At 33.9% G+C, this 26,439-nt stretch overlaps 1 protein-coding gene across 1 annotated transcript in view; it reads right to left on the bottom strand.

Moving 5' to 3' along the window:
- The window catches only part of EFCAB2 (EF-hand calcium binding domain 2), a 149,942-nt gene that overhangs the window by 109,680 nt on the left and 13,823 nt on the right, over window positions 1-26,439 (bottom strand). The gene's annotated exons all lie outside the window — the stretch shown is intronic.

The following is a 26,439-nucleotide window of genomic DNA, read 5'->3' as shown; positions in this document are numbered from 1 at the left end:
TTTATAGGAATGAAAATCATCTTTGAAGCCAGTATTAAGATAAAGCTGTGGTTAACCACTACATTTCTGATATATATGTGTTTCATTGCTAAAAGGTAACTGAAAGAGAGGCAGTGGGTGATGGGCTATACAGGGAGAGTTTTACTATACAGTAAAATAAAAAAATAGATTTTTATCACTGCTGGGACTTTTCTTGGCACAATGGGAGCTCAGAGCTGAACTGAAGAGAAATTATTGACTTCTATTTTTATAGCTTCTCCAGAGCAGAGAACAGCATGGATATGGAGGATCATTGGCACAAAATGAACCTAGAGGTTTGGGGAGAAGAGGAGGGAGAAAGTTGTAAGCCGCGAACAAGTATCAGTAAGATGACCACCTTAACCTTTTCCTCTCCCCTTTACCTTTTCCAGTATTGCTTGAAAGGAAGACCAAGGGGAGGAACTTAGATAACTTAGATAATTGACAGGAAGAAACAACCCCCCTGAGAAGTGAGAGGAGTAGATAGAGTGAGGAGGCATGCAAGAGTGAATTATTAGTTCCCTTCTCACCAGCACAATATCCTCTACTACATAATTATCACTGCTAGACAAAGATTTGACCTTCTCTCTCTTTACTCCATTTCTTTTTTTAATGAATGAATTTTTAAAAGTATTTATTAAACACTTACAAGCACTGTGCTCAGAGCTAGAAAAACAAACTGAAAAAGTAAGATAGTTCCCGCTCTCAAGCTCACACCCTATGTGGGGAAAATAATTTATAAAAGAAAGTTCCTCTTCAGGGACAATTAAAGACCCAGAAATCCTAAGAGTTCAATGGTATAGACCTTAGGAATGATGCAATATAAATACCAAAAGCAGTAGAGACCCCAATACTTTTCAACATCACAACACAATTTCAAATGTAAAAGAGAATTGGGCCTAATATCTTTACTCTAAAAGCTACCCTTCAAGGATGTCCGGTCTGTTTTGCAAAAGTCTGGGCTGCTCTTTTACACCTGGGCCCAAATAATGAGCACTTCTTAGTTTCAAGGACCTTTCGGTTGAGTGACTTTGCCTCTTCCTGAGCAGACACACTAGAGCATATGTAATGCACATGCAAGTTCTTTCTCCCCTAGAATCCTCTCCTGACTCCTTCCTAACTTTCTAAACCCCACCCTTGCTTTCCCTTCCACCCCCTGCTGCTCTTTCATGCCTTTCATGAAATAAACCACTCCTTTTGGTTCTGAGAACATGAGTTTTTTACGTTCTGAATCGCTCTCCCAACCTACTACTTAATCAGTGGGGTATATGGCAAGTTCTATATGAGAAGACCTGATAGATCCTCCATCTCACCAGAAAAAAAAGTAGTAGATTTCCATTCATCCAAGCCATGTGAACAGTCAAGCAGCATGGTTGATTTCTTGGAATCCAAGACGCAAATTATGGCAGATAAAATTTAACTGAATTTTGAATAAAGCTGCATGTACTTTTCTCTGATAGTGAACATGAACAATTCTTTTAAAAATCTTTTTAAAAATCTTAAAAAATAATTTAAAAAATTATTTTAAAAATCTTAAAAAATAAGAAAAAAATTTTCTTATATATTTTTTTCTTTTCTCAATTACATGTAAACAATTTTTTTTAACATTTAAAATTGAGTTTCTAATTCTCTCCCTCTCTCTACCCTCCCTCCTCCACCCTCCCTCCTCCTTGAGAAGGCATGCAATTTGATATAGATTTTTTTTTTTACCACTTTAGTTTTTTTAATTAAAGCTTTTTATTTTCAAAACATATGCATGGATAATTTTTCAACATAAACCCTTGAAAAACCTTGTGTTCCAATTTTCCCCTTACTCCACTCCTTCCTCTAGATGGCAGGTAATCCAATATACGTTAAACATGGTAGAAATATATGTTAAATTCAATATATGCATACATATTTATACAATTATCTTGCTGCACAAGAAAAATCAAATCAAACAGGAAAAAATGAGAAAGAAAATAAAATGCAAGCAAACAACAACAAAAAGAGTGAAAATGCTATGTTGTGAATCACACTCAATTCCCACAGTTTTCTCTCTGGGTATAGATGGATCACTTCATCACAATATCATTGAAACTGGTCTGAATCATCTCATTGTTAAAGAGAGCCACATCCACAATTTGACTAAACACATACAATCCTGAAAAATATTTTCATATTAGACATGATAACAAAAGAATTTACTTATATTCTTTTAAAAGAAATTTAAAACATCAACATAAAGAAAAATGTAGAAAGTTCACCAACAAAATGGGGAGAGGAAAGGCCAAAGATAGTCATGGAATATAGTTCTAAATCAAAGTCTGGTAAGAATAGTGTAGAGGTTTCAAGATAGAGTTTAACCAAATACTGTCTAAAGCCAAATTTAGCATCTGCAACCATTAATTGAGTCTTTTCATTTTTTAGTTTCTTGTCTGGCTCATCTCTGAGCTCCTGTATTGCCTTCACATTCTTAATAAATAGAAAAATCTTCCACTTGATACCTGTTGGAATCTTTACAAAGTGTTAAGCCATTGGAGTTGATTTGATCTTAGAAAGAGATATTTTGGGCCAGAACTTGAAACAAGGTACTAGGTGGAACTGATAGAAACAATGCTTGTGTTCACACCTATAGAGAGCTCATAAGTATCTAAGTACTCAATGGAGTTCACACATTTGGGAGGATGCCCGGCTAGCTAAATCGGTAGAGCATGAGACTCTTAATCTCAGGGTCGTGGTTCGGGCCCCACGTTGGGCGCCAAAATGAGAAGGTTTTCTGGAAGCAGCCTTAGTCTCAGTTGAAATAAATAATTACTCCAAAATGCAGCCAGCTGGTAAAAATGCAAACGTTTATTTCTCCTTCCAAAGATACCAATGCTCTGAATCATCTTATCCAGTAAAGTTACTCTATATGGACAATATCCCTACTTTATAGCCATTTTCTTTCCAATCAGCAATTCATTCATTTATTCCTACCTAGAGTGACAATTTCTGTCCCATTGTGCACACAAGTTTATCATTATTTCAGTCTTTTGCTTATTCAATCTCTTTGGCAGCAGCTTTTAATGCTGCTATTTTGTTTGTCAGTCATCCAGATTGTATTCCATTAACTTCAGAGCATGGTATGGTTTCTAATAGATGTCCATGCCTCCCTGTGTCCTTTTTCTTCCATTATTTTTGCAGGAGCACTTTTATACTTTAGTTCTATTGAGGTCTAATCTGTCATATTTTGGTTGCCAATTGGTGGAATCATCCTTAAAGTTCCAATTATAGTGTCCCCAATTTATCTCCAATATCTCCAATCAATCACCAAGGGTTTGGTAGATGAGTGATTCTGTCCTGAGTATGTACCCCTCTCTCTCCTCCAACCCAGGTTTTCTAATATTCTTTTCTCTATAAAACAAGGAATTTGGACTATATGGTTTGCTAAGTCTCTTCCAGATCTGAGGCTAATTATAATTCTATCTCAGTTTAGTAATACTTCTGCTCAGTCAGAGGGTATTAAATTCTGTAAATATTTTCTGAGCACTTCCAATGTGCCTAACACAGTTAGAAAATCTGGGAGAGATGAATCTATGATATGAGTGCTGCTCTCAAGAAACTTATACTTTTGTTGAAGCAAACAAGACACATATGCATGTTTTGTATATCAGAAAATAAAAGAATATAACCAAATTCCAGAATGAGAATAAAAGAATATAATCAAATTCCAGAAAGAGTACAGACAGTAAATGTAATGGGATTGAAGAAGAGAAAAATTTCATGAGTCTAAGTGAGTTCTTTTATGTTTTATAGGTGCATAATTCCATAACTTTAATGGTTGTATTTCCTCATCATTTGTATGGATGGGAAAGTAACAAAACGGGCAATCAAGGTACATGACTTCAGAATTAAAATAGGAGGAAACTGGATTATAATCCTTTAGCAAGAGGAAATTCCAAGAAGAATCTTTAAAGATGTATAGTACATTGGGTAAATGCCCAGTGAATGGTTGATGGGAAGGCATGGACCAGAATCACTTAGTATAAGAGTCAATGGATCTGACCTCTGCACTATTAGAGTCAATAGCCCCATCAGTAGAATCAAAGATCCATCTGTCAGAGTATAGAGGAATTCACCATCAGGTCTATATCCTAAAGAAATCATAAAAAGGGGGAAGGGACCTACAAATATAAAAATATCTATAGTCGCTTTTTTTATGGTGGCAAAAAATTGAAAATTGAGGGGATGCCCACTAGTTCCAGTTTGTCATTCCAGTCAAGTTATGTATCATTCTCATCCATATACTCTCTGGTCTATCCAAACTAGCATCAATGTGTCTTAGAACTGGTTGGGCCCCATGCTGTGAAAGTACTTCTTTTTTACCCCAAATAATTAAATCCCTAGTTTTTGTTTAAGCATCACAAAATCAGTTCTAATGCCCAATGATCTTGTATGTATTTTGTACATATCTGCATGTATGTATGCACATATTCTTTTCTCTGCCTAGATTCCTTGAGTCTAAGTTTCCTAAATAGAATTTCACTTTTGTCTTTATCTTTAATTCCTGGCACACTTTTGTCCATCAGTTAATAAATTTTGATAAACATTATACAATTGTGTATGTTAGTCAATAAACATTTATTAAATGCTACTTTGGGTCAGACATCAAGTTAAGTGCTGGGGATAAAAAACCCGCCCTCAAGGAACTCAAAAATAAATGTTTGTTTATTGATTGTATTACCAGAAAGTTAACCATCAAATCATGTGTGGTTTTGGACCACAGCAACTCGTGAAACCATCTAAAATGCAAAAGGATGTTATTAGGAATATCAATCCTAATTTAATCAGGGATCTTCTGAAATAGAAAAACATTTTATTAATGATATTTTTCTAGTAAGTTAAAACCCAGAATTAATTCCTTGCTATAACTAATCAATGCACAGCTTTATTTGTTTTTTGGAGAGAAAAGAAGACAACTCCTAAAATAAGGTGAAACATGGTCACATTATAAACCCTACACAGTCTTATGAGTCAATATCAGATGTGCCTTTTAAAATGTGTAGGCTGTAGGCAAAACCTTAAATGATGAGATTAACATAGTTCTAAAAGTAATCTACTTTATTATTATTCATTAGTAATATCTGCATTGGTAAGCATTAAATAAAATGTATCTCTGACAAAGGAACATTTTGTTTGGCACTGTCTTAACAGCTCAATTGTAAATTTGAAAGACAAACATTTGTTTCACTAGCAAATATTTCCAACAGAAAAATGTTTATTTCAAGTATTGTAGAGAAATAATATTTGCCTTTGAAGTACTGAGGCCAGCCAAAGACTTATGCAATTGTTTCTTTAGACTAGATTGCTATGAATCAGCTCTCCAATTTGACCTTAACTATGATGGTCCAGAAAGTTTGAAAGGACTGCAGTAGTTTCACAGACAAAAAGGTTGTATGGGGAGAATAGTTCAAAACATTTATAAACCAAATCCTGTCTGGCCAAAATGCTTTTCAAAATGTTTTCATGTTTCTGCAATGGTTCAATTGTCTCTGCACATACAGCAAGGGGGAAAAAAAAGTACTAATCTTACATAATTCATTACAGAACCATACATAGGAGAATGTTGCCTTTTATTTAATTAAGAGAAGCAACATCAAAAATCCTAGGACATAATCCATTTTTATTCTCCAACCTCCTCTCCTTATTCCTCTGCCTATTGGTCTGTTCAGGGTTCATTTATTTTAGAACATTTCAACATCATGCTATTTACTTTTAAAGTCCTTGTGTTCTTTGTGACTGAAAACATGGATCTAAGAAATAAATCTTCTCAGGCTGCCATATTAAAATCTCTAGTTGGCAGTATTAAAATTTACAAGTCTTGAGCAACATAGAGTACTTCTCATCATAAAGTACACTCCTTCAACAACAGATTCATTCATCCTTCTTAATAAATACACATATGCACACAAACATACATACACATACACACACACACCTATATATATGAGAGGGATATATGAAAAGGAGCATTCAGGACTCAATGGTGGTCCTTCATATTAATCACATATAGCTCCTAAGAATTTGTGAACCTAGCCTTGAACTATATTTTTCTCATAAAACAAATACAAAATCATGATCATTGCAATTGATAAGACTAAACAATGAATATTTCTAAAGCCAACTTTATGTAAAACCTTTTTACAAAAATCCATAATTTACATGGATTAGAATTAGACTGTTGTTTTTAAATGCAATTTACTCTGAAAGATAGAGTTATGTCAGTTTCAAAAGCATCCACAGAACTAGGAAGCTGAAGTTGCCTGGGAAAAAAATGGTTCCAAAAAGACAGACTACCCTGGAGTATTCCAATACCAGAAAGAACCAATCGAAGGTAGATGTATACACTATCCTCATGCTCCAAATGTAAAATGTCAATTATAAAAATATATTTTAACCAAATCGTATTAAAGAAGATGAACATTTTGGGCAGGGCAAAGAAATGGATCTGTTCCCAATAATATTGCAGATCACTGCTGCCCCAACGTTCCAGATGGTTAAGCCAGTGAGCAAAGCCAAAAACAAACGGAAGCATCACTTTCCTTTTCTGAGCTGGTGATTTTTAAAATAAATGGGCTCTGGATTCTTTGTTTTCCTATATTTCTCATCCTTAAAAATAAAAAAGATGAAAAGAAAATACATTTCTTATTTCTTGCCAAAATGTAAAATTTGTACAAATTCTCACCCCCACCAATTCACCTTAACTATTCCTACAATTACACAGATTTTGTAAGACATGAATATTTTCATGAAAGCAAATGGATGGATGATTTTTCGTTAGCTCTGTGGAAAAAAAGAGTTACACTATCCAAACTGAATGATGTCATAAAAGCAATCTGCCTTAATGGATGCAAATGTTTGCAAAAAAATTATTTATCTATTACATGGCTTCAAAATTAATATTTCTGTCCAGTAAGTGAAATGTGAAAACATTTGCTGGGAAAAACAAAAACAAAAACAAAAACAAAAACAAATGTTTTCATCTGGAAGGGGGAAAAAAAAACTCAGGAGCTATTAGAATAAAACCAAATAAAATCCCTTTAGAAATTATCGTCTTTCAAAAAGATACATATTTTTAATGGGAAAAGTTTAATAGCTCTGTATAGAATATAATGATAATCAAATTATCAAAATTGTGCTGGTAATCACTGTTCTAAATATCAAAAAAGATAATATATGCAATTTTAAAGCACTACATAAATGTTAACTGCTATTATGATTATTTATGAATATTGGGCTTGAAGTCCAATGACTTGAGTACAAATCATGACTCAAACACTTAATTGCTATGTGACCCTAGGCAATCACTCAACCTCAAGATTCTTCATCTACAAAATGAAACGGGTGGGGTTTGGACTTGAGGACTTGATGGTCTCTCAAGGTCCCTTCCAGCTCCAAATAAATGATCCTATGAAAATTATGTTATGTAACACCTAGACCAGCCCCCTCTTAAACCTGGAGCCCCCAAAAGGTATAACCTAGATTGAAGATATTCTGTGGGTCTATATCCACATAAAAAAAAAAACAAAAACTGCTCATGAGCAATTTCTAATGGGCTCATGAGAACCTATTTATTTATACTTTTTCTCTAGTTAACTTGGCCATACATTAGTTCAAAGCAAAAGCATTTAATGAAAACATAGAAAGATTTAGACTGGAAAGGTTGAGGGTGGGGAGGTATGAAAGGCCTTGAATGTCACACAGAGGATTCTGTATTTGATCCTAGAGGCAATAGGGAACCCCACCATCAATGGTAAGAATGAACATGAAGAGGAAATTATGCCCAAAGTGTCCACATATGGGGAATATGTATGAAGGGCCAACTGTCAACTGGGATTCTGCAGGACATCCAGCTCCACATGCATGAGTGACATCATTGAAACATTTAGACACAATAGCATAATTCTTCATAAATTTTCAATAAATGTTACCAAATCCTTGAAAAATCATTATTTCCTGGAATTTCTTTACATATGGTCAGCTATTTCTTTATAAAAATATTAATATACCTACCTAGGAGAAATGTTGCATGTTAGATCACCTTGAAGAAGTATGAATACAAATATTTTTATTAGTCTTATTCTAAAGTCTTTCCAAAGATAATGAGATCATCTAGGTAACACTAATAGTTCATTTTTCCTACTACCTTCTAGATATATTACTGAAATATGGTCAGTCCCCTGAAAATTCCATGAGATATATATTCAAAATGGTAAAATCCTAAAGGGAAGATGAAAACGATCTTCTCTTGATTTTTCTCTACCATGAGATCTGGGAATATCCATTGTCCATTGAAAATCATTGGCTGTCCAAGAAATGATGCAGAGCATCTTGAACTCATGGCATGGTACAGCTATCTACCTTTATTCTCTTGTTTAGTGTCCAGCAGTCTATCTACATCTGGATCTTTCCAATCTTACTCTGTATCACTACTATGGATAAAGTAATTTCTCAATCCTGAAATATAGGCAGCTAGATGGCACAGTGGACAGAGGAGAGGCCTGAGTGAAGAAAGCATGACTCCAAATCTGGTCTCAGCCATTTACTAGTTATGTGACCCTGGGCAAGTCACTACAAATGTTCATAAAATATTTACTCTCATTTTTTAAGTCAATTTGTCAAATTCTTCCCCTTTCTTTCTTGAAAAGATATTCATAAAAACAAAAGCTAAATTGTAAGGGAAAAACTCGAAAATTTGTTATTCAACTAATAGCAAGATTGTATGATAATCAATTATGATAGATGTTGTTCTTCTCAGCAATACATTGATCCAATACAACTCCAATATACTTTGGATAAAAAATGCTATCTGCATCCAGAGAAAGAACTGTGGAGACTGAATGCAAATCAAAGCACACTATTTTCATCTTTTTTTGTTTTTTCTTTCTTGTAGTTTTTCCTTTTGTTCTAATTTTTCTTTCCCAACATGACTCATATGGAAATATGTTAAAATGACTGTATATGTATAAACTACATTAGATTGCTTGCTATCTTAGGAAGGGAGGGAGAAGAGAAAAAATTTGGAACTTAAAACCTACAAAAATAAATGTTGAAAACGATATTTACATGTAATTGGAAAAATAATATACTATTAAAATAAAAGGTTTTTAATTGCTTTTAAAAAGGAAGGTTTGTCATTTGAAAATCAGGACACATTTTTCCATGGAAACAAATATAAATATGGTTATATTCCTAAGCTAATTCACATAACTATTTAAAACCATGATATGATTAAAATATAGCATTTTGCCAGACATTTACCTGCTGTACTAATTACATCAAGTCCTAAGTATTGCAAAATACTTCTTTGATAAAATTCATAGTAATTCAAGAGACTCACACAAGCATCTACAGTTTTAAAAAAGTGGATGAAAAATTCATATTGTCAAGGTTTTTTTAATGCCTTAGACAGTGCCAGTCCACTGACAAGCTAATGCCTTAGACAGACATTACATATGAACAATGAACTGCACCTAAATTTGAGTAGAGATTGTCTGAAATTATAATTGGTAAATTGTGCTGCATTTTCAATGTTCCCAAGCTGCTTATTATTGCTATAAAGGTCACTTTTTAATACCGGCATTTCTCTAGTGATATAATATGTCTATCATAGAAATCATAGATCATGAATATCACAGAATCAAAGAATAGCATAATCATGGAATATATCACAGAATAACATGAAGTCAAAGAATAACAATCACCAAAGAATCAAAATTATAGATGACCCAAAAGACAGTGTAGTATCCTATGATATGGATAAGACTGCCATTTTTTTTTTACCAACAATTATATGTACTAGAAACAGCTATCTGTGGAAAAGGACAAAAAGTGGTCACACAGCAAGAGAAGGGGATAAGACATGAATAGCCTAAGTATTGAATTAGTATCACATACATTAAAAGAACTAGAGGAAGATTTCTAGTATTTTGAGTGGATCCTCTACGTAGTAAATGCCACAAAAACTTGGGAGAAAATCACAAAATGATGATAAAGCATGAAAAAGTGACATGGGGAGAAAGGCTCACAAAAATAAAGTTAAGGATTCATTAACATTTTGCATATTTTGCAATGGAAAATACTACTATTAAAATATTAATCATTAAAACAGGAAAATTGTTTTACTCAAGAAAGGGCAATTAATACATGAAGATTTTTGTAGATTCTGAAAGAGAAGGAAGGGAGGTAACTAGGTAGTGCAATGAATAGAGTGCTAACCCTGGAGTCAGAAAGACTTGAGTTCAAAGCTGCCCTTAGACATTTAACATTTAATACTTAATAGCCAAATGACCCTGGGCAATAAGATTTCTAAATATTTCCAAGAGTTATTAGAATTTTTTAATGGTATTTTATTTTTCTAAATACATGCAAAGATAATTTTCAATATTCACTTTCACAAGAGTTCTTGTCACGTTTTTTTTATAATTTTACTTAAGCAACTATGTCTTTTCTTTTCTGCAACTCTATTATTACCATTTATCAATCACATGATAATGAGTCACTTTTTTGACTCATTAAATAGAATTAACTGTCTAGACCTCACTGTTGCCAGGTTCTTTATGTTGCATATAGGCACACAAAATGACCCAAAGCCCCACCACTGATCCATGCTTTAAGTAATACCCTCACTGTTACCTTTTGAATTTGCTGATAGATTTTTACCCAAATGAAAAAAAATGATGTAGTGGAGACAGTGACAGACCTAGAAGTCAGGAGACTGGCTTCAGTTCTTGGCTTTAATACTAACTAGTTGAAAAATTAGTCCATTTAATTTCCTTATCTGTAAAATTAAGATAATAATACTTTATTACCTAACTTACTAGGTTGTTAATTGTTAACAGCTCTACATAAATGGGAGTTGTTATGAGAATTCCAATCTCAGCTTCATAATTCAGTTACTATTCCCCTCTTAACTTCTGAATGTCTTTCACTTCAGCACCTAATTCTTCCTTGATAAGGATTCTTTTTACATTCCTTCTCTCTCCAAATATTTCTTTAGAACAGAATTTTCTAAATATACTAGGCCTCTCAGAAATCTCTGGAGTCATCTGGATTTTTCCTCAGAAGGAGGCTGGAAATCTACCACCACCAGAGACAGTCACACTCAGAGAAAGAAATAGATTTTCACAACATAAATGAATATGAGACAAAAAAGAGAGGAAAAGCAGAAAAGGACTAAATCTGCATAACAGACTACCTCAGTTAAATTCTTTTCAGGAACTTCAGGCAAAAGAATCTATGACTTTCTTAAGTTTTCATATGATCCCCAAAACAGCAAGAGAGTAGCAAAAAATACCTATTCCCATGGCAAAATTATTCTATGTTTATACATCTACATGGGAAAAGTAGTAGAAATCTATTAAGGGGTTCTTTGAAATGTTTGCCACTATAAAAGTCACCCAGATAGGAGGGAATTATAAGGGAAATAATCTAGCAGAGGCTTCTGTATCAATAATTTCTATATTATACCTTCATGAGTCATTTCCACATAAATGAGATCTCACCATATGCCTAAGGAGGAACTCAAGGTTCAGACTCCACTATGAAGTGAATTACTGTGACCCTTTGCATAGTCATGGGCAGTAGGTCTTTTCATAGATAGCATCTACCTCTTTGTTAACTTTCAAGAAGTGATCTATTTATTGGTTTAATGCAATTATGGAATCCTACATGGATGACCATAACACTTGCTCTCCAAGTTTGTTCTATCCTCCAACAGCTGAGAAGAAGACTCCTTCGTGGGGGAATGAATGGACGTGGAAAATTGTTCGTAAAGAAAGATCCATAACAACTCATTATCTTTCCCTCTCAAGCCTACCCCTCTCCCAAATGTCCCTATTTTCTTGTCAAAAGCACCACCAATTCTTCAATCCTGGCATCATCATCAGCGTTCTATTCTCTTACACTCCACATATCCAAGCTCCTGGCAAACCTCTTCATTTCTTCTTCCACATATCTTGCCTCCAAAACCCTTTTCTCCACATCCACAGCCATAACTTTCATTCAGGACTTCATCCTATCTTCCCTGAATGGAATCACTCTCTGTTCCCCAAATCCCTCTCCACTCCACAATATCCTCTGTATAGCTATCAAAATGATTTTTCTTAAGTTTAGATCTGATCCTGTCTCTCCTCCATTAAATAAACTCCAGTAGGTCTCTATCGCCTCTAGCAAAAAATATAAATTCCTTTGCCCTTAGTAGCCTTTCACAACCTAAACTTCCACGTTATATATAGATAGATCCCTTACACACTTACACACACACACACACACACTTCCTAGGACTCTAAAGATTATAATTCTTTTTTTTTACTGAGACATTTGGGGTTAAGTAACTTGCCCAGGGTCACACAGCTCGTAAGAGGCTACATTTGAACTCAGGTCCTCTTGACTTCGGGGATGGTGTTCTTACCCACTGCACCAAGTGGCGCTGTCCCCAAGATTATAATAACTAAATAGTCTATACCTTGTATATTCAAGTCACTGAATTATAACATCCTAAAAAGACCAGCTAAACTAGAAAGGGATCCACTTCCATGGACTTCGCCAATTTAGGTATTATTAATGAAAGAAAAGAGAAAATTGGAGAGCAATGTGTGCACACCATTCCTCTGAGGAGAAAGAATTAAGAAATAATAATTCATAGGCATAGAGTGCTTTAAAACTTACATAGTGTTCTCCCTGTAATAACCTCATAAGGTAGTAGAAGTATTATCTCCATTTTACAGATGAGGAAACTAAGATTCCCAGAGATTAAATGGTGATATAAGAAACACTGGCTCAAACAGTTGTTCTTGTTGGCCATCCACAGCAACTTGGTCACATCCAGAATGACCTTGAATAAGTGAGTTAGGCAATATGATGGCAAGTTGTTTTATCTGCATGGAAAATCCATAAATCTAGTATTTGTAATGTGGGAAGTGACTAAAATAGCCAGTGTGCATAAGGCAAGATAGTTTCATTAAAAATAAATGGTAACCTTTTTTCAGTTTGCAATGTTTGCTTAAATTTGTATGTAAATGTAACCTTATGTATAATCTATATATATATATATATATATGTTTTATGATTTTTCATCCCAATGTGTGTGTGTGTGTGTGTGTGTGTGTGTGTGTGTGTGTAAGGGATCTATCTATCCATAACCTGGAAGTTTAGGTTGTGAAAGGCTACTAAGGGCAAAGGAATTTCATCCCAACTTTCACCTTTTGAATTATTTTTCATTTTTAAATTTAGGAATACTTTCCTAAAAATCATTTTCCTAATATTGCATACATCAAGTAGAAACTAATTAATTGTCTGGTGTTAGATGAATGGGATCATGATATTGAGGAAAAAGCACTTCAAAAGGGTCTTAAGTCAGGGAAGGGGATCACTAAGTTTCTACTACTTAAGAGACAACAATCATTTATTAAGCAACTAATATATGCCTACTGTTCTAGTAATCATTAAGTAATATAAAAACAAACAAGAAAAAGCCCTTGCCTTCAAGGGCCTTACATTCTATCAGTGAAGATGTGTAAATATATATTTACAAAATATATATAAAATTAATACAGTAGAATTTGAGAAAGTAGACTGTAGCATCTGAGACCAGAAAAGGTATTATGCAATAACCCAGTTTGAACTGAAACTTTATAGAAAACTAGAGGTTCTAAGAAACCAAGGGCAGGAGTTGATGACTGGGTTATGTATGTGTGAGGAACTGCAAGGTTGATTGCCCCACTGGACTATGTGTGAAAGGCTAGAAAAGTGAATGGGAGCCAGACCCACAGAAGGCTTTAAATGCCAAAAACTGGAGTGCTTTGTTTCACTTCCCAGTTTCCTCTTCTATAAAATAGGAGAATTAAATGAAATGATTCTTTTCTTTTTTAATTTTTGCTTTTTATTTACAAGATATATGCATGGGTAATTTTTCAGCATTGTCAATTGCAAAACCTTTTGTTCCAATTGTTCCCCTCCTTCCCCTAACCCCCTCCTCCAGATGGCAGGTTGATCAATACATGTTAAATATGTTAAAGCATAAGTTAAATACAATATATGTAGACATGTCCATACACTTATTTTGCTGTACAAAAAGAATCGGACTTTGAAATAGTGTACAATTAACTTGTGAAGGAAATAAAAAATGCAGGCGGACAAAAAATAGGGATTGGGAATTCTATGAAGTGGTTCATACTCATTTCCCATAATTCTTTCACTGGGTGTAGCTGATTCAATTCATCATTGAACAAATGGAGCTGATTTGGTTCATCTCATTGCTGAGGATGGCCATGTCCATCAGAATTGATCATCATATAGTATTGTTGTTGAAGTATATAATGATCTCCTGGTCCTGCTCATTTCACTCAGCATCAGATCGTGTAAGTCTCTCCAGGCCTTTCTGAAATCCTCCTGCTGGTCATTTCTTAGCAAACAATAATATTCCATAACATTCATATACCACAATTTATTCAGCCATTCTCCAATTGAGGGGCATCTACTCAGTTTCCAGTTTCTGGCCACTACAAACTGGGCTGCCACAAACATTCATGCATATACAGGTCCCTTTCCCTTCTTTAAGATCTCTTTGGGATATAAGCCCAGTAGTAACACTGCTGGATCAAAGGGTATGCACAGTTTGATAACTTTTTGAGCATAGTTCCAAATTGCTCTCCAGAATGGCTGGACATCACAATTCCACCAACAATGTATCAGTGTCCCAGTTTAAATGAAAGGATTCTTAAGACCTCTTCCAATTCTAAATGGGTGGACATTTAAATAATGGCACAGGAAGAAATGAAACAAAGAGGATTTAAGTTATCTTAAGTTAATAGTGATATCACTATTTATGGCATTTATGTAAGGTTTTCAAGTTCCCTGTTTTGCAAGTGTTTATCTCATTTGAGCCTAATAACAACTTCAAGGTACTTTTCAAGGTTGCCTTTCTATTCCTTCCACCTATTTGACTTATCTAACTTGGGTGTAACTTAAAAAAAGGTAGCCCACCATCTAGTTATTTGACCCTGGATAAAGCCTCAGTTTCCTCATCTATAAATGACCTAGACAGGTATACTTATTGTGTATCTAATTTATATTTTAATATATTTAACATCTACTGGTCATCCTGCCATCTAGGGGAGGGGTTGGGGAAAGAGGTGAAAAATTGGAACAAGAGGTTTGGCAATTGTTAATGCTGTAAAGTTACCCATGTATATATCCTGTAAATAAAAGGCTATTAAATAAATAAATAAATAAATAAATAATATATATATATATAAATGACCTAGAGAAGGAAATAGCAAACTATTCCAGTATCTTTGCTAAGAAAATCTCAAAATGGAGTCACAGACAGTCAGTCAAGACATGACTTAACGCAACATAAATATCACGATTGTTATTAAACCCAATGAGGAAACAGAGGCACCCAAGTTTGAATGGAATCCTATGAGTATGATCTCCTATGAGCCTAACATTGCATTACAGATAATCACCTAAAAGCCTTGAAGATTGAAAGCTATGTAATGCAACAAAAGAAGAAAGTATCTCATTTCATTCTATATTTTTCCTGCTTACCCATCCTCATGGAATTTGCCACAGCTGGGGCAGGATGGAGTGGGGGGGAGGGGGAACTGAAATATGACTGTGGTGTTCTGGAGATCAGGATTAAATCCATTTTCATTCTGTCATACAAGGTATTCATAAGAGCAGCTTAATTATAGATAGGTCATTGAGAGATAAAGAGTAAAGGATCAAGGAAAAAAAAACAGAAGAAAAGGGGTTACAGATAGAATGGAAAATTTACAAAAAACAAAAAGTTATTTCTAATTAGATAACACAAGTGCTTAAAAGACCCTAAAATGGCCCAACAATTAAGGTTTCCTCAGGCCAGGATGATTAGATGTTGTTTAAAAAATCAAAAATGCTAATCCTGGGTCCCTAGTCATTCCTGTCCTTCATCATTGGGTAATTTCAGGTCAGAATTCTCCAGCGGAAAAGGATGAAAAAAAAATCTGGAAGGTAGAGCCTTGCTACAAAACTCCTCTGCATCTATAGAACAGCAAGTGTGACAAACTAGGACATGTACTCTTCCACCAATTTCCTGAGAGAACCCCTAATTTCTGAACTCTGGACATTCCCAGTCTCAGGTTGATGATGATCCAAGCTATGAACTTCTTTTAATGTCATTTGTCTCAAGACCACCTGCTCTCCAGTGGGCTATACAATCTATATCTTCTGCAAGCTAAAACTGGCTTTTACTTCACATTTTACTACTATCTCTGAGCTGTTTAATCCTAAGAGACTTTCACTTCAGATTTCAGTAACAGCCTGTGACATTCTTAATGCTAAGACTTGTCTCCCTAAATCACTTACCTCTGCCCCCACTCTCATCTGTCATTGCCTGTGCAGGGTAAACATCCCCAAACAAGTTTTTGACAACAAAAATCAAACATGTAGCCACAGTCAAAGTCCCAAAAAGGGCTTCGCCAAGGTCCTAAGCAGGAGCAAAGGCAGATAGGAGGGGAAAGAAACATCATGAAATATCTGATTTTTCTAAAAAAATCATAACAAGTGTGTTTGGGCCCCTGAGTCTTTTCTTCTCCAGGCTAAGCATTCTCAGTTGCTTCTATCGAGGATCATGTGCCAGGAAGTGAAGGTCCATGTTCTCCTGGTTGCTATCCTCTGGACATTTTCCAGTTTACCAAGATCTTTCTTAATCCCTAGTTCCCAGAACTGAGAACAGTACTGAGATGAGATCTCAGTAATTTTTTAAGGGAGTAAATTCCAGTTATGCAAGCACATATAAGCATGTGAAAATCTAGAGGAAAGAGATGACATATCATGTTCAAGGAGGAGAGAATGTCGAAAGGGGAATAATGTGAAGGAAAATTGGAAAGATTAGTTGATGCCAGTTTTTTTTTTTTTCAGGGTGTGATTTATTATTTTATTGCTTATCTAGACAATCTACCCTTTCCCAAATTCTTTTTTTTTTCACTTTTTCTTTATTACAGTTTTTTATTTACAAAACATATGCATGGATAATTTTTCAACATTGACCCTTGCAAAACTCTGTTCCAACTTTTCCACTCCTCCCCATCCCCTCCCCTGATGGCAGGTAGTCCAATACATGTTAAATATGTTAAAGTATATGTTAAATACAATATATGTATACATATTTATACAGTTATCTTGATGCACAAGAAAAACCGGATTTAAAAAGAAGGTAAAAATAACCTGAGAAGGAAAACAAAAATGCAAGCTGACAATAACAGAAAGAGTGGAAATACTATGTTGTGATCCACACTCATTGCCCATAGTTCTTTCGATGGGTGTAGCTGGTTCTCTTCATTACTGAACAACTGGAAGTGATTTGGTTGATGCCAGTTTTAAATGGGCCTTACGACTGACTGTAGATCACAATATAGTATTTTCACCTTTTTACTGTTATTTACTTGCATTTTGTTTTCTTTCTCATTTTTTTTCCTTTTTGATCTGATTTTTCTTGTACAGCATAATTGTGGAAGTATGCATAGAAGAACTGTACGTGTTTAACATATATTAGATTATTTACCATCTAGGAGAGAGAGCAAGGGGAGGGGAAAAATTTGGAACACAAGGTTTTGCTAGAATGAATGATGAAAATGTTATGTTTTGAAAATAAAAAATTTTCATTAAAAAAAAAATAAATAAATAATGAAAGGTCCTTAAATGCCCTTTTGAATTATCCCAGCAGGAGGGAACTGCTAAAGATATTTGGGTAAGGGAGGGACAGTTGGACCTGTACCCATAGATTACTTTGGCAGCTATGCAAAAAGTGGTTTGGAGGGATTTGAAGCAGGGAGATTGATAAAGAAGCTGTTATAGTACTTTACAACAGTTCTGGCAAGTAATAAAGATAGTTTAGAATAAATTAGTGGTTGAATAAGTGAAGAAAGGTAGGCAGACCTGAGAGATTGTAAAAGTAGAGCCGAGAAGATGTACCAACTGACTTTATGTTATTTGTCTCATTCTCAAAGAGAGGACCATGACATCAGAGCGGTGATGTCATGACATGCAAGTGAATTGGATTGAAGTGAGGGAGGGTCCTGGAAGGTCACCTGCCTCCCTTTCTCTTCCAGAGCCCCCTGGGTCCAGTGACAAGATATAGATCAAGGCAACTGACTTCAGATGCAGGACTTTAACAGATCTCAGTTGGACATCAGTGTCCTCATCTCTAAAATGAGGGAGTTAGTTAGACTAGATAACTTCTAATATCCCTTTCTAGTTCTAAATTTGTGATCCTAAAGACATAAAATAGGAAGACCAAGCATAACAGTGCTTCTCATAGAAACATTTAAGTTTGGAGAAGGAGCAGGATTAATGGAGAAGATAAGCTTCATCTTGGACATTTTGACTTTGTCCAATATGACACTGAGGTGAAGATGTCTAGCATTTTGAAGGTGAAGAACTAGGAGTCTAGGAGAGAAATTAGGATTTAACAAATAAATCTGAAAGAGTTCTATCTAGAATTGATAATTGAGTAGTCAAGATAATCAAGGAGAGTATAGAGAAAAGGCAAAGGACAATCTTGGCTCCAATTACCCCCTCTCTGCTAAATACAACAAATTACATCTCCTTTCCCAACTAGATCTTCAGTCCTATGTTCCAAACACCATTAGCTATCTCTATTATTACTTTTATTTTTTAATTAATTGTTTTATTTTTCTGGTTATATATGTATTTTTTAAATACACATTTCTTTATAAATCATGTTGGGAGTGAAAAATCAGAACTACAGGGAAAAACCATGAGGGAAAAAAAAAGGAATATAGCATGTGTTGATTTACATTCAATCTCCAAAGTTCTCTTTCTGGATGTAGATGGCATTTTCTATCATAAAGTTTATTGGGATTGCCTTGGATTCACTATTACTTTGAGCTATCAGTCCCAGTGTTTATGGCACTATTGTTCTTTGTGCCTAGAAGTCTTTGACTTCTCTTCCTTTTGTCCTTCATATCCAAGTAGTCACCAAGTCCTATTTATTTACCCTTAGAAATCTACCTCAAATTTACTTTCCTTTTTATATCCAATGCTATCAGACTAGCCCCGACTCTCATTATCTCTCACAAGAATTATGACAATATCCTCATTGATTTCCTGCTTCTAATCTCCTCTCCATATGTTATTCACATCATTATTAAATTAATCCTCCTGAAACAGTTTCCATACTGTTACTCTCTTACCTAAATATGTACCATTCTCTCTACTAGTATAAACTGACCGATTTAGCATTGACAGTATTCCATTGTCTGGTCCCACTTCACCTATCCAACCTATTTTTTTACTATTCCCCAAAATAACTCTTGTTCTAGTCAATCTGATCTCTTTATTTCCTTAAATATTTATCTTTTTTACTTTCATACTTTTTGTTTTCCATCTTGTATTCCTTTTCTGATCTCTTTATTTCCTTAAATATTTATCTTTTCTACTTTCATACTTTTTGTTTTCCATCTTGTATTCCTTTTCTCTTCCTACAGTTAGGTGGTACTGTGGCTAAAGCACTGAACCTGGAGTCAGGAAGTTCTGAGTTCAAATTCATTTCCAAACTAGTTTCCTCCTTTTTAAAATAGGGATAAAAAAAGCACCTACATCCCAGGATTGTTGGGAAGATTTTTTTTAAAAAATTATATTTGTAAAGTACTTTCCAAACCTCAAAGTACTTTTACACTGCTAGCATCATCTCCTGTTGTTGTTGGAAATTCCTGAGAAGTCACATGGTTAGAGATGTGTTTAAGAAGATTAATCTGGAGAGTCCTGCCAAAATGGTTGAAAAAGTTATGACTAAACTCAACTCCCCTTTAGCATCTCAAACCAGCAATTATATATGTGTTCACTACAGTTATACTCTGAACCCTCTCTTCCTATGGGCAATATATATAATTGTGGCAGTATGCCCCAGGTTTTTAAGCAATTTTTTCTACCAATTGTGGTACCAGCTGATTGTTAATAGGAAACACACCAGTGCAGGACTTATGCACTCATTTACTGTGAGTAGCAGACATTTATTTTCAGGGTTATATTTAGAACCTGAAATTGCAGTCTCTCTTCTATTTGAGTATGATTTGGTGGGTAACTCCAAAGTGGGTTGGCATACAAAGATTATATGAGAGGAAGCATAAACAGAAAATGTTGGATCTTGGTTCAAATTCTCTGCTCTGCTGAATGCCGTGTGGCCTTGGACAAGTAACTTAATTCTCTGAGCCTCACTTTCATGAACAGCAAAATGAGGGAATTGAACTAAATACTAAAGTCTCTACATCTAAGAACCTATGATTTAAACCTAGAAAGGTAAATTAAAATCAGACTGTGAAAAGTTGTGAATACCAAGCTAAAGGAGTTTTACTTGGTCATCTATGAGATACTATTAACAAGATCATGAAATGTACCAGGTATAGATTTACCAAAGGAAAAAAAAAAAGTAAGGATCTGGAAAATGAGCTCATGTTCTTTGAAAACAGTGAAAGCAAATTAAGGAAACAAATACTTGGAAAAATTTTTTCACAGATAATTTTTTTTTTGCTTTTTTACTAAAGCTTTTTATTTTCAAAACATATGCATGGACAATCTTTCAACACTGACCCTTGCAAAATCTTGTGTTCCAATTTTTCCACTTTTTCCCCTACTCTCTCCCCCAGATGGCAAGTAATCCAATATATATTAAACATGGTAAAAATAGATGTAGTTAACATTTTATTGAGGAAATTAAAATCAATTCTGTTGACACATCTGAAACATTCCATATAAATATCTTCAATATATCTTAAGGATAAAAAGGAAAACTGATAAAACTAACAGCATTTTGAAACAATTTCACAATTAGATTTGTCATTTCCAAAGTATGTCTTTATTTTTACTAATGCTTAAATGCTGAGGAAAATTTTAAGATATAAATATATGAAACATAGGAATAAAGATTAAAGAACTAGGGACAGCTAGGCAGTGCAGTGAATAGAGCACCTTTCCTGAAGTCAGGAGGACCCAAGTTCAAATGTGGTCTCAAGACATTTCCTAGCTGTGTGACTCTGGGGCAAGTCACTTAGCTCCAATTGCCTCAGCAAAAAACAAACAAATAAACAAACATCAAGATTAAAGAATTACTGTTAAAATGCCATGTATACTGAAAAATTAATGCAACTATAAGAACAATAATATTCCCAAATGTAATTGCATTACATTGTGTGTGTGTGTTTGGGGGTATTATTTTCTTCTAGTTATTTTAATTTTGGGGGATATATACTTTATGTACTATATTTAATATGTGTAAATACATATGTATAGCTCTCAATATATTCATTTGTATATATATTTGTAAAAGTGTTTTCTTTTTATCCTATATAGTCACATGCATATATATATTTGCAAAGTATTTTTCTCGTCATATATATTATCAATGGATGATTACATATAATTATATGTAATAGCTATAAAAATGCATGTCATTCATTCTTCTGTTCTATATTAATGCTGCCTGAACATTTAGAACTTTTTATTTCCAACACCAATTCTTCAGTATTTGAACCTTGGACTAACCTTAGGAAGGTCATGGTATAGATGAAATATATCAGAAAGAGAAGTAAAAAAGCAGTTTGTGTTTTTTTTTTTAAACCACATATACAACACTTAAAGCTGTGGTGCATTACTTATATATTACCATTTTCCCCCTTGAGGAATTGATTGTTCAAATTTAAATTATTTAGCTTTATGTTGATTTAAGTGGATTCTTGACTTGCCACAAGTAGCTAATTTACTGTGATCTGCTTTTAATGAAAGTTTATTATTTTCCTTCTCTGAAAAAAATCAGCAAAACTGCATTAAACAATACTCTGTACAGGTGTAGGACATAAAAAAGATGCTTCTTGGCAATATTTTAGTATAAGAAAGCTAATTTGAATCCAGTTCCCAGCTCTCTATATATCTTCCTGTTTAAAAATACACACACATCTAATTTATATTTTAATATATTTAACATCTACTGGTCATCCTGCCATCTAGGGGAGAGGGTGGGAGGGTAAGAGGTGAAAAACTGGAACAAGAGGTTTGGCAATTGTTAATGCTGTAAAGTTACCCATGCATATATCCTGTAAATAAAAGGCTATTAAATAAAAAAAAATAAAATAAAATAAAAAATAAAAACACACACACACGCATGCATGCATGCACACACACACGCACATGCACAGTTAAAGGCCTTCAAAAAACCAACTAGTTTCTGGAGTTTTTTCTACAACTGAATTTCTTAATCAACCTGAGAGACAAATTTTTAACAGCTTCTGTAACTTCTTGTGCCACGGAAACAAGGAAATCTCTCTTTTTAAAAATGCTCAGAACTGATAAAAATGCTGAAAATATATTCAATGGCAATGCCTGGAAGTGAGATGCGCATTTATGCTATTATTCTGGTATTCATAAAGCGATTTTAGTCAAATTTAATTTGGGCAAAGCAAGAATTTGTCTATTTTTGTTTTGTTTTACACAGCTATTAGCCAGATTCTTACAAGGATTTTTCAGAGAGGTATTCTGAAGATAAAGCTAATGCTAGCATAACTTTTTAATCATTAAAAAAACAAAAGTAATTTGGAAGATAGTCCAAAAAGAAATGTCTACTTTAAAATAGACATTTCAACTTTTTATTGTCAAAATTTTGGAGAAACTAGTTATAACTATTTTCCATCTTTTCCCCTACCCTCTCCCCCTGTATCTCACAGATACAATTATAAGTGAAAAAAATTATTTTTCCTCATATTTGCTCAAATTTACTCCATATTTACTTGTGGTAAAATAATAAAACCAAATTTCATTTTATGTACAATATTACTGTTTGTTCTTCTGAAATCATGGGCTTCACTGGAACCTGTTAAATGATAAATCCTTTGAATTGGAACTAGTAGAGTTCTTCATATGGATCAGAAGTATAAATAGGTCATTTTTCCTGACCATTATAAAAAGTTAGTACTAATCTAATACTTCTGTCTTTTTAAAATTCAATAACATTTGCCATTTTTATAATGGCTCCTACTAAGTAATAAGAACACATAATAATAAGTGACTATTTTGTACTACCTTTTAATTGTTGAAATTATACCTGGAAACAAGTCTAATTTCATATTAGACTCTTATCTACAAAGCTAAAAATGTGATATGAAGAATGGGAAAACATAGAACTCCTGGATTAGGTGTCAAAAAGCACAGGCTCTAATTCTAGTCTTCCCATCTTTTACCCTGTAACTGTGGACATGTCACATAATCTTTCTGAGGGGAGTGGAACTGATGTAGATTGAAATAAGCAGAAACAGAAGAAACAATTTACATCGTGACTGCATCACCTTAAAGGAAAACGGCTGGCAAAAACTTAATATGATCGATGCAATGGCCAATCCCAAGTCTAGAAAATCAATAATGTATAATGCTTCCCACTTCTTGGCAAAGAGGTGATGGATTAGAAGTACATAAAAAAACACACATTATAAGATACAGTTAACTATGCCCAAAGACCTATCAAACTGTGTATACCCTTTGACCCAGCAGTGTCATTACTGGGTTTGGCCTGGAAAGATTTACATGAACTGATGATGAGGGAAATAAACAGAACCAGGAATACATTGTACACAGTAACAGCAAGAATGTGTGATGATCAAACTGTGCATACCCTTTGATCCAGCAGTGCTACTACTGGGCTTATATTCCAAACAGATCTTAAAGAAGGGAAAGGGACCTGTATGTGCAAAAATGTTTGTGGCAGCCCTTTTTGTAGTGGCCAGAAACTAGAAACTGAGTGGATGCCCATCAGTTGGAGAATGGCTGAATAAATTGTGGTATATGAATGTTATGGAATATTATTGTTCTGTAAGAAATGACCAGCAGGAGGATTTCAGAAAGACCTGGAGAGACTTACATGAACTGATGCTGAGTGAAATGAGTAAAACCAAGAGATCATTATACACTTTAACAACAACACTATATGATGATCAACTCTGATGGACATGGTTCTCTTCAACAATGAGATGAACCAAGTCAGTTCCATCTGTTCAATAATTAATAGAACCAGCTATACCTAGTGAAAGAACTCTGGGAAATGAATGTGATCCACCACAGCATTTCCAATCCCTCTGTTTTTATTTGCATTTTTGATTTCCTTCTCAGGTTAATTTTACATTATTTCAAAGTCTGATTCTTCTTGTGCAGCAAAATAACTGTATGGATATATTTACATCTATTTGTATTTAACATATACTTTAACATAAAAAAAATCTAATTAAATGTCTACTAAGTGGTTATTAAAAAAAAAAATAATGTGTGATGATCAAGTGTAAAAGACTTGGTTCTTCTCAGTGGTTCAAAGCAAGCCCAATACACTTTGGACAGAAAATGCCATATATATCCAGAAACAGAACTAAGGAGGGAGCTTGAATGTAAATCAGTACATGCTATGTTCACTTCTTTTTTTAATCTCTCCCATTGTTTTTCCCTTTTGCTCTCATTTTCTCTCTTCACATGATTCATAAAGTAATATATATTAAAAGTTTACTAGAAAATTAAAAAATAATTACACATTACACAAATTGTTACATATAATTTTTTCCAATCCTTTGTATAAAATGTTCATGTTTGTTGTTGTATATTAAAGTTCATAAATTTAAAAATTTTATTCAAAAAATTTTGCATGTATATAGAATTATGTATAGAAGAATTGCACATGTTTAAAAATATTAGATTGTCATCTAAAGGAGGGAGTAGGGGAAAGAGGGAAAAAATTTGGAATACAAGTTTTGCAAGGGTGAATGTTGAAAATTATCCATGTACATATTTTGAAAATAAAAAGCTTTAATAAAATAAAAAGATTATTTTTAAAGAACATATTGAACTAGATGAACTCTAAATCTCATAGTTTAAAGTTATATATTTTTATTATAGAAATACAAAGATGCAAGATGACAGTGTCTTGGTAGGTATTTGGTAGTAGATATAACATTATATTATAGTTACTTGTTAGAAAGGATAATTAATCAATTTTCCTAATGTGATCTTGAGATAAATTGCAAAAGTTTAAATGTTGAGGATACCATTGATAGAATGAGGGAGGTGAATTATCTAAGAATGAAGGCAGGCTTTAACAAAAAATAAAATAACAAACATTCCCAAGTCTGTGTGCATCTTTGAAGCATTTAACTAAGTACTTAAACCCCCACCTGAAATTATAAAATAATAGGCCTCAAGGGATGCCTTACCATGAGAACTGTTAAGAGCATGTAACAAAAGGAATATAGAAATGCCCTCAAGGTTAATTAACTGATAATACAAATATTATAAAAAGATATATGCCTGATACCATGATACTACTGAATAAAAATTGTAAAGTAATAAAGAATCTGATGATCTTTACTAAGAGTCTGATAATAATTTTCAGTCAAGTCTTATTGTGAAAATCCTCTAACATAAAAAATACGGGGGCTACATTTAACAAAAGATTCAAATCACTGCTTCAAAAGTTAAAAGAGCTCATTTCACTGTCTGTCTACATGACATTTTTTAACAGAATTTACTGAATCTGGGGGCATCATGCAGATGTCCTTAAAATATTTCACATCTGAATATTGTTTTGGCTAGAAAAATTACCAGGTTAGGGCAGCTAGGTGACAAAGCGGATGGAGCACCAGCCCTGAAGTCAGCAGGAGCTGAATTCAAATGTGGTCTTAGATACTTAACACTTCACAGCTGTGTTGACCCTGGGCAAAAATCACTTAACCCCAATTGCCTCAGCAAAAAAAAAAAAAAAAAAAAAATTACCAGGTTTCAGTGACATTGTTAGTATTTTATGTGAAATGGAATTTTAGATGACATCACTGAGAAGGGAGATGAACAAGACAACCAGCTGATCACATCATGTTTCTGAAGGTCCTATACAATCTAATTCTATCTACTGCATTCCTTAGTATTTTGTGTAATTTAATTTTTATGTTAAACATCATAGGGTTTGTCTTAGGAGATTAGCAGATGTCACCATTAAGGTTTTCTGACTCTTCAATTTTTCTTGTTTTGTTAGTTACAACCTCTGTTTAAAACTAAATACTTGTTTCTATTTTCATTATTTAAATATTTATGGACTATCAAGATGTTTCTCTAAGACATTCACAGTTGATAACTGTGTACCTAACTTATGAACAGTTTCTAAATGGCATTTTTTTTTTAATCCTTCAAATTCCCTTTTTTTTTGTGGACAACTTCCAGGTAGTAAAGTCACAGCAAATGAATATATAATTTTAGATGTACCATGAAACTAAGTAAAAAGAAGTATTATCTCCACATAAATGGCTGAATAAGTTATGGTATATGAATGTTATGAATATATTATTGTTCAGCAGGATGATTTCAGAAAGACCTGAAAAG

Source organism: Sarcophilus harrisii, chromosome 4 (genome assembly GCF_902635505.1).
Source record: "Sarcophilus harrisii chromosome 4, mSarHar1.11, whole genome shotgun sequence".
In the NCBI taxonomy this organism is placed as follows: domain Eukaryota; kingdom Metazoa; phylum Chordata; class Mammalia; order Dasyuromorphia; family Dasyuridae; genus Sarcophilus; species Sarcophilus harrisii.
The sequence above is the reverse complement of the archived record's forward strand: the minus strand, read 5'-3'. Positions and strand labels throughout refer to the sequence as shown.